This window comes from Arachis stenosperma, chromosome 2, assembly GCF_014773155.1.
Source record: "Arachis stenosperma cultivar V10309 chromosome 2, arast.V10309.gnm1.PFL2, whole genome shotgun sequence".
Classification (NCBI taxonomy): domain Eukaryota; kingdom Viridiplantae; phylum Streptophyta; class Magnoliopsida; order Fabales; family Fabaceae; genus Arachis; species Arachis stenosperma.
This window is the reverse complement of record NC_080378.1, coordinates 17,991,534-18,004,393: the sequence shown is the minus strand read 5'-3', so window position 1 is coordinate 18,004,393 and position 12,860 is coordinate 17,991,534. Positions and strand designations below refer to the sequence as shown.

General features: G+C 40.8%; 1 non-coding gene across 1 annotated transcript; it reads right to left on the bottom strand.

The window, feature by feature from the left end:
- Nucleotides 1–108, bottom strand: LOC130964167 (small nucleolar RNA R71). The gene has a single exon (XR_009080273.1). It is a non-coding gene; the product is annotated as a small nucleolar RNA R71 (small nucleolar RNA).
- Nucleotides 109–12,860: the final 12,752 nt, after the last annotated feature.

Genomic DNA, 12,860 nt, shown 5'->3' with positions numbered 1-12,860 from the left:
AAGCTTAGAGTGGATGTTCAGATCTTGAAGCAAAAAGATGGTGAATCCCTCTATGAAGCTTGGGAAAGATACAAGCAGATGACCAAAAAGTGTCCTTCTGACATGCTTTCAGAGTGGACCATTCTGAATATATTCTATTATGGTCTATCTGAGTTCTCTAAGATGTCACTGGACCATTCTGCAGGTGGATCCATTCACCTAAAGAAAACGCCTGCAGAAGCTCAAGAACTTATTGAAATGGTTGCAAACAATCAATTCATGTACACTTCTGAGAGGAATCCTGTGAGTAATGGGACACCTCAGAGGAAGGGATCTTCCCCAGCAATGGCGCCAAAAACTTGGTGCACGAAATTGTGATCATCAACAATGGCGCCAAAAACTTGGTAGCGCTCTCAAACGTGAATCACACTTTGTCACAACTTCGCACAATTAACCAGCAAGTGCACTGGGTCGTCCAAGTAATAAACCTTACGTGAGTAAGGGTCGATCCCACGGAGATTGTTGGTATGAAGCAAGCTATGGTCATCTTGTAAATCTCAGTTAGGCGGATTTCAAATGGTTATAAAGGGTTCGAATTTAATAATAAATAAAGCATAAAATAAGATAGATATACTTATGTAAATCATTGGTAGGAATTTCAGATAAGTGTATAGAGATGCTGTGTTCCTTTTGAATCTCTACTTTCTTACTGCTTTCATCCAATCCTTCTTACTCCTTTCCATGGCAAGCTGTATGTAGGACATCACCGTTGTCAATGGCTACTTCCCATCCTCTCAGTGAAAATGGTCCAAATGCTCTTGTCACAGCACGGCTAATCATCTGTCGGTTTTCAATCATGTCGGAATAGAATCCATTGATTCTTTTGCGTCTGTCACTACGCCCAACAATAGCGAGTTTGAAGCTCGTCACAGTCATTCAATCCCTGAATCCTACTTGGAATACCACAGACAAGGTTTAGACTTTCCGGATTCTCAAGAATGGCCGCCAAAGGGTTCTAGCTTATACCACAAAGATCTTGATTAAGGAATCCAAGAGATACACGCTCGGTCTAAGGTAGAACGGAAGTGGTTGTCAGTCACGCATTCATAGGTGAGAATGATGATGAGTATCACGGATCATCACATTCATCATGTTGAAGTACAACGAATATCTTAGAACAGGAATAAGCTGAATTGAATAGAAAATAGTAGTAATTGCATTGAAACTCGAGGTACAGCAGAGCTCCACACCCTTAATCTATGGTGTGTAGAAACTCCACCGTTGAAAACACATAAGTGATGGTCCAGGCATGGCCGAATGGCCAGCCCCCATAAACGTGATCAAAGGATCATAAGGTAATCCAATAATAATCCAAAGATGTCTAATACAATAGTAAAATATCATATTTATACTAGACTAGTTACTAGGGTTTACAGAAATAAGTCTAAATGCAGAAATCCACTTCTGGGGCCATGCTTGGACCATCCCTTATGTGTTTTCAACGGTGGAGTTTCTACACACCATAGATTAAGGGTGTGGAGCTCTGCTGTACCTCGAGTTTCAATGCAATTACTACTATTTTCTATTCAATTTAGCTTATTCCTGTTCTAAGATATTCGTTGTACTTCAACATGATGAATGTGATGATCCGTGACACTCATCATCATTCTCACCTATGAACGCATGACTGACAACCACTTCCGTTCTACCTTAGACCGAGCGTGTATCTCTTAGATTCCTTAATCAGGATCTTCTTGGTATAAGCTAGAACCCTTTGGCGGCCATTCTTGAGAATCCGGAAAGTCTAAACCTTGTCTGTGGTATTCCGAGTAGGATTCAGGGATTGAATGACAGTGACGAGCTTCAAACTCGCGATTGTCGGGCATAGTGACAGACGCAAAAGAATCAATAGATTCTATTCCGACATGATCGAAAACTGACAGATGATTAGCCGTGCTGTGACAAGAGCATTTGGACCATTTTCACTGAGAGGATGGGAAGTAGCCATTGACAACGGTGACGCCCTACATACAACTTGCCATGGAAAGGAATAAGAAGGATTGGATGAAAGCAGTAGGAAAGCAGAGATTCAGAAGGAACACAACATCTCCATACACTTATCTGAAATTCCTACCAATGATTTACATAAGTATCTATCTTTATTTTATGCTTTATTTATTAAAATTTTCGAAAACCATTATAACAATTTGAATCAGCCTGACTGAGATTTACAAGATGACCATAGCTTGCTTCATACCAACAATCTCTGTGGGATCGACCCTTACTCACGTAAGGTTTATTACTTGGACGACCCAGTGCACTTGCTGGTTAGTTGCGCGAAGTTGTGACAAAGTGTGATTCACGTTTTAGAGCGCTACCAAGTTTTTGGCGCCATTGTTGATGATCACAATTTTGTACACCAGGAGGGCTTACCGGATACTTCTGGAATAAAGTTAAGGACCTTCTCTCTCACTAAATTCTTATGATTCTTCTCATTCACCCCTTGGACATCCTTATAGGTGATCCAAAGGTTTCCATAGAACTCTTGAACCATCAATTATCCAACATCTGTGTGCAGGTCACAAATAAAATTGCCAACTCCTCCTCTCAATTTGGAACCAAATTTTTGGATACTCGTCCAGTTTCAGTGCAAATTTTACCTCTGAAATCGCAGCTCTCTTGGAAGTAACCTCAAAGAAGTGCTCCTCATGTAACTTAGAGTGGAACCTCTTTGAGTCAAAGGAACTGGTGGCCAGTTTCTTGCCCTTTTTCTTTCTTGAAGTCTTGGTATTTTTTGGTGCCATTGGAATAAAACAGAAAAACAACAAGCAACGCAATAACACCAAACTTGAACGATTTCTCATCCAGGAGAAAAATAAAAGAAAGCAAAGAGAAGGAGAAAAACGAGAAGAACAAAGTGGTAGTGGGTGGGTAGAAGAATGTGATGGTTATTATTGTGTTTGAGGGGTAAAAAGATGGAGGTATAGGGAATTGGAAAATAAAAAAAAATTCAAAAAAACGGGAGGGAACAATGGGGTCACGGTTAGGGTTTGGGATAGAAAGGGAATGTGTATTGTTATTGTGGGTAAGAAGTGGAAAAAGGGAGGGGTATATATCGATGGGGGAGGGGATGTTGGGGCTGGGAAAGAAAAAGGAAAAAGAATAGAAAGGGTAAAAATGGGGAGGTTCGGTCAAAAAGGGCTCCGGTTGGTGGTTTATGGAAAAGGAGGGAATTTTATTAAAGGGGGATTGACGTGGGGATTTGATTGGGGAGAAGATATAACGAAGATGAAACTGATTTGATGGGAGATATGGGGAAGAGAAACTGTCAGAAGCTAACAAAAAGGAAGAGAATCACGAGTGATTCTCGCTCAAAATTCAAATTTCCTAGCCAATTCCCTGTTTTCACGAACTTGGAACCAAAGGCCAGTGATGCAACATTTGGTGCCGACCTGCCCAAACCAAAATTGTTGTGTGAATGCCCACGACACCAAACACCAGTGATGCGGCGTTTGGCGCCCAACCAATAATTTTTTTTTTGAATTTGGGGCGCCAAACCTGAGGGAAGCTAAGTTTGGCGCCACCCACCCTACATGAAACTCTCCCAATGACGTATATGTGGCGCCAAACTCTAGATTTCCAAGTTTGGTGCCACCCTTCCAGCAAAAGTCACCAAGGAATTCTTCAATTCTGGCGCCAAACTTCATATTTCCAAGTTTGGTGCCACCCTGGCAGCAAGAAGCTCCCTCAAAATTCGTTACTAGTGGTACCGCTCTAGTGGCTAATTTCTTGAGACACGTGTATGTACTCGCCTGGCCGAATGTACTCCCCTCCAGAGTGGTCTGAAATCCTTTCTGGTTATATCTGTTCCTATTTTAAACACTTTGCATGACCAAAATACACGTAGAAAGAAGAAAAACTATAAGAAATTAAAACAAACTAAATAAATCAAAACAAATAGAAAATCTAAGGATATGGATGATTGGGTTGTCTCCCAACAAGTACTTTTTTAACGTCACTAGCCTGACGGTCAGCTCTGCTAAGTCAGCAGATGAGCGAACCTCTGACGATCCACCTCGCCTCAAAGATAGTGCTTTAGCCTCTGGCCATTGACAGTGAACCTCCTATCAGAGTTTTCTTCTTAGAGTTCCACATGACCATAAGAGACATTCTGGTTACCACAAACGGTCCTGACTACTAGAACTTCAGCTTTCCAGAAAAGAGCTTGAGCCTTGAATTAAACAATAAGACTTTTTGGCTTGGCTCAAATGCTCGGGTGGCTATCTTCTTATCATGCCACATCTTTGTCTTCTCTTTATAGAGCTTAGCATTATCGTAAGCCGAGTTTCTGAATTCATCAAGCTCATTTAGTTGAATGAGCCACTTTTCTCCTGTAGCTTTGCCATCAAAGTTCAGGAACTTTCACGCCCAGTATGCTTTGTGCTCCAAATCCACTGGCAAGTGACAGACTTTGCTGTAGACCAAATGATATGGGAACATGCCAATAGGAGTCTTGAATGCCGTCCAGTATGTCTAGAGAGTATCATCAAGTTTCTTAGCCTAGTCCTTCCGTGAAGTATTAACGGTCTTTTCCAGAATCCTCTTGAGTTCTCTATTAGAGACCCCGACTTGTCCACTTATCTGTGGGTGATAGGGGGTTGTCACTTTATGACGAACTCCATACCTCTGCAGAAGAATGTCCAGCTGTTTGTTGTAGAAGTGGCTTCCTCCATCATAAATCAGTGTCATTGGGACACCAAATCAGTTGAAGATATATCTCTGAAGAAAGCTCAGCTCCACCTTGGCATCTTTAGTGGGTAAATCTACCACTTCCACACACTCAGACACATAGTCAACCACCACCAGAATGTAATTATTTGAGTATGAGGGTGGGAAAGTGATAAACCCCAATTTTGTGGTTTATCCTGTGCTTAATTTAGGGATTTTATCAACTTATCTCACATTTATTCAATAAAATAGCATGGTTTTGTAATTCTCCTTAAATTTGTTCTTAAGTATGAAAACATATTTTTAGGCCTTAAAATAGCTAAATTTAATTCACCTTAATTCCATTTGATGCCTTGAATGTTTGTTGAGTGATTTCAGATTCATAAGGCAAGTATTGGATGGAAGAAGTGAAGAGAAAAGCATGAAAAGTGGAGAATTCATGAAAAAATGAGCATTTGGAGTATTTAGAGCGACGTGTACACATGGTATGATGTGCACGCGTGAGGATGAGGTCGTCCAGGTGACGCGTACGCGTGACATGACGCGTACGTGTGAGAAGAAAATGCCAGACGACGCGTATGTGTGGCCCATGCGTACGCGTCACAGTAGGCATGTGACCTCATTAAAGTGAATTTGCTGGGGGCAATTTTTGAGCTTTCCAGGCCCAAATCCAACTTGTTTCTGAGGCTATTTCATGCAGAATTGAAGATTGGACAAAGGGAGAGCAATTAGTTTTAGGTTAGCATCATGTAGGTTAGTTTTCTAGAGAGAGAAGCTCCCTCTTCTCTATAGAATTAGGGTTCTTAGGTTAATTCTCATCTTAGATCTAGGTTTAATTTCTTGTTTTCATCTTGTTTCCTTTATAAATATCTTTGTTCTTCTTAGTTTTCTTGTTAATTTCCCTTTTATGCCTCTTTTTATGTCGATGAACTCTTGTTAGATTTGGATTTCCTTTAATATAATTTATGTTTTATGTTATTTTATTGTTTAATTGAGTTGTTATTCCTACTTTTATTGCATTGGGTAGTTGTAGAATTCATATTTCTTGCAGTTTCACCATGGTTTCCTTTTATGCCTTCCAAGTGTTTGACAAAATGCTTGGTTGGATGTTAGAGTAGATTTTTGAGCATTCTTGGCTTGGAATGAGAAATTAGACAATCTTGAGTCATGAACATCCAACTTATATTGGTGATCTAGAGTTGTTAGTTAATATCATTTCCATTAACGCTAATCTTTTGCTAATTCAATTAGTAAGTTGATTAGGACTTTTGGATTGAGATTAACTAGTCTTATTTGACCTTCTCTCATGTGAAGATAACTTTGTACTTACTTCCATTGTTGGAGATGACTAAATAGGATAAATTCTTGTTAATCATTGTATAACTAGGATAGAAAGTCTATATTCTCAACCCTTGTCATGAATGTCTCTCTTTAGTTAATTGTTTTCTTTAATTGTTTGCCTTACTTTTCTTGTTATTTACTTTCTTGCCCCTTTTACCAACCCACCCATTGATACCATAACCAATAATATGCATACTTCACTGCAATTCCTTAAGAAGATGACCTGAGGTTTAAATACTTCAGTTACTTTTATTCGGTTGGACTTGTGACAACCAAACACAAATTAAACTTTAATTTGAACATTGTTTGTCGGTTGGAAACTATACTATCAACTGAATTAATTTGTGAGAAATTCCTAATATACAATAATGCTCTCATCAGGTTTTTGACGCTGTTGCCGGGGAATTGCAATGTGTGTTTGTTATTAGTTATTATATATATGTGAATATTGTGAATATGTTTGCCTTTTGTTTCTTTGTTAGTTTTTGCTAATTTTAGGATTTGGTTTTCTTTGTTTCTTATTAAATTTTGTTTTCATTTGCTCTTACTACTATGAATTCTCATCCCTTTGGCTTTGAGCTTGGTTCTAAATATGTTGTTGGAAGTGGAAACTACAATGACAATATGCATCAAGGATGGAACAATCAAAGATGGGAGGAACTGGTGCGCGAAATTGTGAACAATACTTTTTCACAACTCTCATAATCCCCGGTCATGAACCCCAAAAACTTGGTAGCTCAATACCATGGCATTACACAACTTCGCACAACTAACCAGCAAGTGCACTGGGTCGTCCAAGTAATAAACCTTACGCGAGTAAGGGTCGATCCCACGGAGATTGTTAGTATGAAGCAAGCTATGGTCATCTTGTAAATCTTAGTCAGGCAAACTCAATTGGATATGGTGATGAACGAAAATAAACATAAAGATAGAGATAGAGATACTTATGTAATTCATTGGTAGGAACTTCAGATAAGCGCATGAAGATGCCTTCCCTTCCGTCTCTCTGCTTTCCTACTGTCTTCATCCAATCCTTCTTATTCCTTTCCATGGCAAGCTTGTGTAGGGTTTCACCGTTGTCAATGGCTACCTCCCATCCTCTCAGTGAAAACGTTTGCCAATGCTCTGTCACAGCATGGGGAATTCAGCTGTCGGTTCTCGGTCAGGCCGGAATAGAATCCATCGATTCTTTTGCGTCTGTCACTAACGCCCCACCTGCTAGGAGTTTGAAGCACGTCACAGTCATTCAGTCATTGAATCCTACTCAGAATACCACAGACAAGGTTAGACCTTCCGGATTCTCTTGAATGCTGCCATCAGTTCTTGCCTATACCACGAAGACTCTGATCTCACGGAATGGTTGGCTCGTTTGTCAAGCGAGCACTCGGTTGTCAGGCGATCAACCATGCATCGTGCAATCAGGAATCCAAGAGATATTCACTCAATCGAAGGTAGAACGGAGGTGGTTGTCAGTCACACGTTCATAGGTGAGAATGATGATGAGTGTCACGGATCATCACATTCATCAAGTTGAAGAACAAGTGATATCTTAGAACAAGAACAAGTGGAATTGAATGGAAGAACAATAGTAATTGCATTAATACTCGAGGTACAGCAGAGCTCCACACCTTAATCTATGGTGTGTAGAAACTCCACCGTTGAAAATACATAAGCATAAGGTCTAGGCATGGCCGAATGGCCAGCCTCCCAATGATCTAAGATAGCATAAAAATGAAGATAGCTACCTCTTGATGTTCCAATACAATAGTAAAAGGTCCTACTTATAGAAAACTAGTAACCTAAGGTGTACAGAAATGAGTAAATGACATAAAAATCCACTTCCGGGCCCACTTGGTGTATGATTGGGCTGAGCAATGAAGCATTTTCATGCAGAGACTCTTCTTGGAGTTAAACGCCAGCTTTTATGCCAGTTTGGGCGTTTAACTCCCATTTGGGTGCCAGTTCCAGCGTTTAACGCTGGGATTCCTGAGGGTGACTTTGAACGCCGGTTTGGGCCATCAAATCTTGGTCAAAGTATGGACTATCATATATTGCTGGAAAGCCCAGGATGTCTACTTTCCAACGCCGTTGAGAGCGCGCCAATTGGACTTCTGTAGCTCCAGAAAATCCACTTCGAGTGCAGGGAGGTCAGAATCCAACAGCATCTGCAGTCCTTTTTAGTCTCTGAATCAGATTTTTGCTCAGGTCCCTCAATTTCAGCCAGAAAATACCTGAAATCACAGAAAAACACACAAACTCATAGTAAAGTCCAGAAAAGTGAATTTTAACTAAAAACTAATAAAAATATACTAAAAACTAACTATATCATATCAAAAACATACTAAAAACAATGCCAAAAAGCATACAAATTATCCGCTCATCACAACACCAAACTTAAACTGTTGCTTGTCCTCAAGCAACTGAAAATCAAATAAGATAAAAAGAAGAGAATATGCAATGAATTCCAAAAACATCTATGAAGATCAGTATTAATTAGATGAGCGGGGCTTTTAGCTTTTTGCCTCTGAACAGTTTTGGCATCTCACTCTATCCTTTGAATTTCAGAATGGTTGGCTTCTTTAGGAACTTAGAATCCAGATAGTGTTATTGATTCTCTTAGTGAAGTATGATGATTCTTGAACATAGCTACTTATTGAGTCTTGGCTGTGGCCCAAAGCACTCTGTCTTCCAGTATTACCACCGGATACATACATGCCACAGACACATAATTGGGTGAACCTTTTCAGATTGTGACTCAGCTTTGCTAAAGTCCCCAATTAGAGGTGTCCAGGGTTCTTAAGCACACTCTTATTTGCCTTGGATCACAACTCTTATTTCTCTCTTTTTTTCGTTTTTTTTTTTTGAATAGAAATGCTTTTTCTTGCTTCAAGAATCATTTTGATGATTTTTCAGATCCTCAGTAACATGTCTCCTTTTTCATCATTCTTTCAAGAGCCAACATTCATAAACCACAAATTCAAGATACATATGCACTGTTTAAGCATACACTAAGAGAACAAGAGTATTGCCACCACATCAAAATAATTAAACTATTATAAAATTCAAAATTCATGCAATTCTTTCTTTTTTTCAATTAAGCACGTTTTTATTGAAGAAAGGTGATGGATTCATAGGACATTCATGACTTTAAGGCATAGACACTAAGACACTAATGATCACAAGACACAAACATAGATAAACATAAGCATAAAATTCGAAAAACAGAAGAATAAAGAACAAGGAAATCAAAGAACGGGTCCACCTTAGTGATGGCGGCTCTTTCTTCCTCTTGAAGATCCTATGGAGTGTTTGAGCTCCTCAATGTCTCTTCCTTGTCTTTGTTGTTCCTCCCTCATGATTCTTTGATCTTCTCTAATCTCATGGAGGATGATGGAGTGTTCTTGATGCTCCACCCTTAGTTGTCCCATGTTGGAACTCAATTCTCCTAGGGAGGTGTTTAGTTGCTCCCAATAGTTTTGTGGAGGAAAGTGCATCCCTTGAGGAATCTCAGGGATCTCATGTTGAGTGGGGTCTCTTGTGTGCTCCATCCTTTTCTTAGTGATGGGCTTGTCCTCATCAATAGGGATGTCTCCCTTTATGTCAACTCCAACTGAATAACAGAGGTGACAAATGAGATGAGGAAAGGCTAACCTTGCCAAGGTAGAGGACTTGTCCGCCACCTTATAGAGTTCTTGGGCTATAACCTCATGAACCTCTATTTCTTCTCCAATCATGATGCTATGGATCATGATGGCCCGGTCTATGGTCACTTCGGACCGGTTGCTCGTGGGAATGATTGAGCGTTGGATGAACTCCAACCATCCCCTAGCCACGGGCTTGAGGTCATGCCTTCTCAAATGAACCGGCTTTCCTCTTGAATCTCTCTTCCATTGGGCGCCCTCTTCACATATGACTGTGAGAACTTGGTCCAACCTTTGATCAAAGTTGACCCTTCTAGTGTAAGGATGTTCATCTCCTTGCATCATAGGCAAGTTGAACGCCAACCTCACACTCTCCGGACTAAAATCCAAGTATTTCCCCCGAACCATAGTAAGATAATTCTTTAGATTCGGGTTCACACTTTGGTCATGGTTCTTGGTGATCCATGCATTGGCATAGAACTCTTGAACCATCAAGATTCCGACTTGTTGAATGGGGTTGGTAAAGACTTCCCAACCTCTTCTTCGGATCTCATGTCGGATCTCCGGATATTCACCCTTTTTGAGTGAAAAAGGGACCTCGGGGATCACCTTCTTCAAGGCCACAACTTCATAGAAATGGTCTTGATGCACCCTTGAGATGAATCTCTCCATCTCCCATGACTCGAAGGTGGAAGCTTTTGCCTTCCCTTTCCTCTTTCTAGAGGTTTCTCCGGCCTTGGATGCCATAAATGGTTATGGAAAAACAAAAAGCAATGCTTTTACCACACCAAACTTAAAATGTTTGCTCGTCCTCGAGCAAAAGAAGAAAGAAGAGAGTAGGAGAAGAAGAAATGAGGAGAAAGGGAATGGCTTTGTATTCGGCCAAAGGGGGGAGAGATGGTGTTTAAGGTGTGTGAAAATGAAGGAGTGAAGGAGGGTTTATATAGGAGGGTTTATATAAGAGGTGTTGAGGTGATTGGTGAAGAAGAGAGAGAGTGGTAGGGTAGGTGGGGATCCTGTGGGGTCCACAGATCCTGAGGTGTCAAAGAAAAGTCATCCCTGCACCAAATGGCATGCAAAATCACGTTTTGTGCCATTTCTGGCGTTAAACGCCGGGCTGGTGCCCATTTCTGGCGTTTAACGCCAGCTTCTTGCCCCTTTCTGGCGTTTAACGCCAGTCTGGTGCCCCTTTCTGGCGTTAAACGCCCAGAATGGTGCCAGACTGGGCGTTAAACGCCCAACAGCTAACCTTACTGGCGTTTAAACGCCAGTAGGTGTGTCCTCCAGGGTGTGCTGTTTTTCTTCCTGTTTTTCATTCTGTTTTTGCTTTTTTCATTAATTTTGTGACTTCTTATGATCATCAACCTACAAAAAAAAAAAGATAAAATAACAAAAGAAAATAGTTAATTATAAAATATTGGGTTGCCTCCCAACAAGCGCTTCTTTAATGTCATTAGCTTGACAGAGGACTCTCATGGAGCCTCACAGATGCTTAGAGCCATGTTGGAACCTCCCAACACCAAACTTAGAGTTTGAATGTGGGGGTTCAACACTAAACTTAGAGTTTGGTTGTGGCCTCCCAACACCAAACTTAGAGTTTGACTGTGGGGGCTCTGTTTGGCTCTGTTTTGAGAGAAGCTCTTCATGCTTCCTCTCCATGATGATAGAGGGACATCCTTGGGCCTTAAACACCAAGGATTCTTCATTCACTTGAATGATCAACTCTCCTCTATCAACATCAATCACAGCCCTTGCTGTGGCTAGGAAGGGTCTGCCAAGGATGATGGATTCATCCATGCACTTCCCAGTCTCTAGGACTATGAAATCAGTAGGGATGTAATGGTCTTCAACTTTGACCAGAACATCCTCTACAAGTCCATAGGCTTGTTTTCTTGAGTTGTCTGCCATCTCTAGTGAGATTTTTGCAGCTTGCACCTCAAAGATCCCTAGCTTCTCCATTACAGAGAGGGGCATGAGGTTTACACTTGACCCTAAGTCACACAAGGCCTTCTTGAAGGTCATGGTGCCTATGGTACAAGGTATTGAAAACTTCCCAGGATCCTGCCTCTTTTGAGGCAGTTTCTGCCTAGACAAGTCATCCAGTTCCTTGGTGAGCAAAGGGGATTTATCCTCCCAAGTCTCATTTCCAAATAACTTGTCATTTAACTTCATGATTGCTCCAAGGTATTTAGCAACTTGCTCTTCAGTGACATACTCATCCTCTTCAGAGGAGGAATACTCATCAGAGCTCATGAATGGCAGAAGTAAGTCTAGTGGAATCTCTATGGTCTCATTTTGAGCCTCAGATTCCCATGGTTCCTCATTGGGGAACTCATTGGAGGCCAGTGGACGTCCAGTGAGGTCTTCCTCAGTGGCGTTCACTGCCTCTTCTTCCTCCCAAAATTCGGCCATGTTGATGGCCTTGCACTCTCCTTTTGGATTTTCTTCTGTATTGCTTGGGAGAGTACTAGGAGGGAGTTCAGTAATTTTCTTGCTCAGCTGACCCACTTGTCCTTCCAAATTTCTGATGGAGGACCTTGTTTCAGTCATGAAACTTTGAGTGGTTTTGATTAGATCAGAGACCATTGTTGCTAAGTCAGAGGTATTCTGCTTAGAACTCTCTGTCTGTTGCTGAGAAGATGATGGAAAAGGATTGCTATTGCTAAACCTGTTTTTTCCACCATTATTATTATTGAAACCTTGTTGAGGTCTCTGTTGATCCTTCCATGAAAGATTTGGATGATTCCTCCATGAAGGATTGTAGGTGTTTCCATAGGGTTCTCCCATGTAATTCACCTCTTCTATTGAAGGGTTCTCAGGATCATAAGCTTCTTCCTCAGATGAAGCTTCCTTAGTACTGCTTGGTGCATTTTGCATTCTAGACAGACTTTGAGAAATCATATTGACTTGTTGAGTTAATATTTTGTTCTGAGCCAAAATGGCATTCAGAGTGTCAATCTCAAGAACTCCTTTCTTCTGACTAGTCCCATTGTTCACAGGATTTCTTTCAGAAGTGTACATGAATTGGTTATTTGCAACCATTTCAATCAGTTCTTGAGCTTCAGTAGGCGTCTTCTTCAGATGAAGAGATCCTCCAGCAGAGCTATCCAAAGACATCTTGGATAGTTCAGAGAGACCATCATAGAAAATACCTATGATGCTCAATTCAGA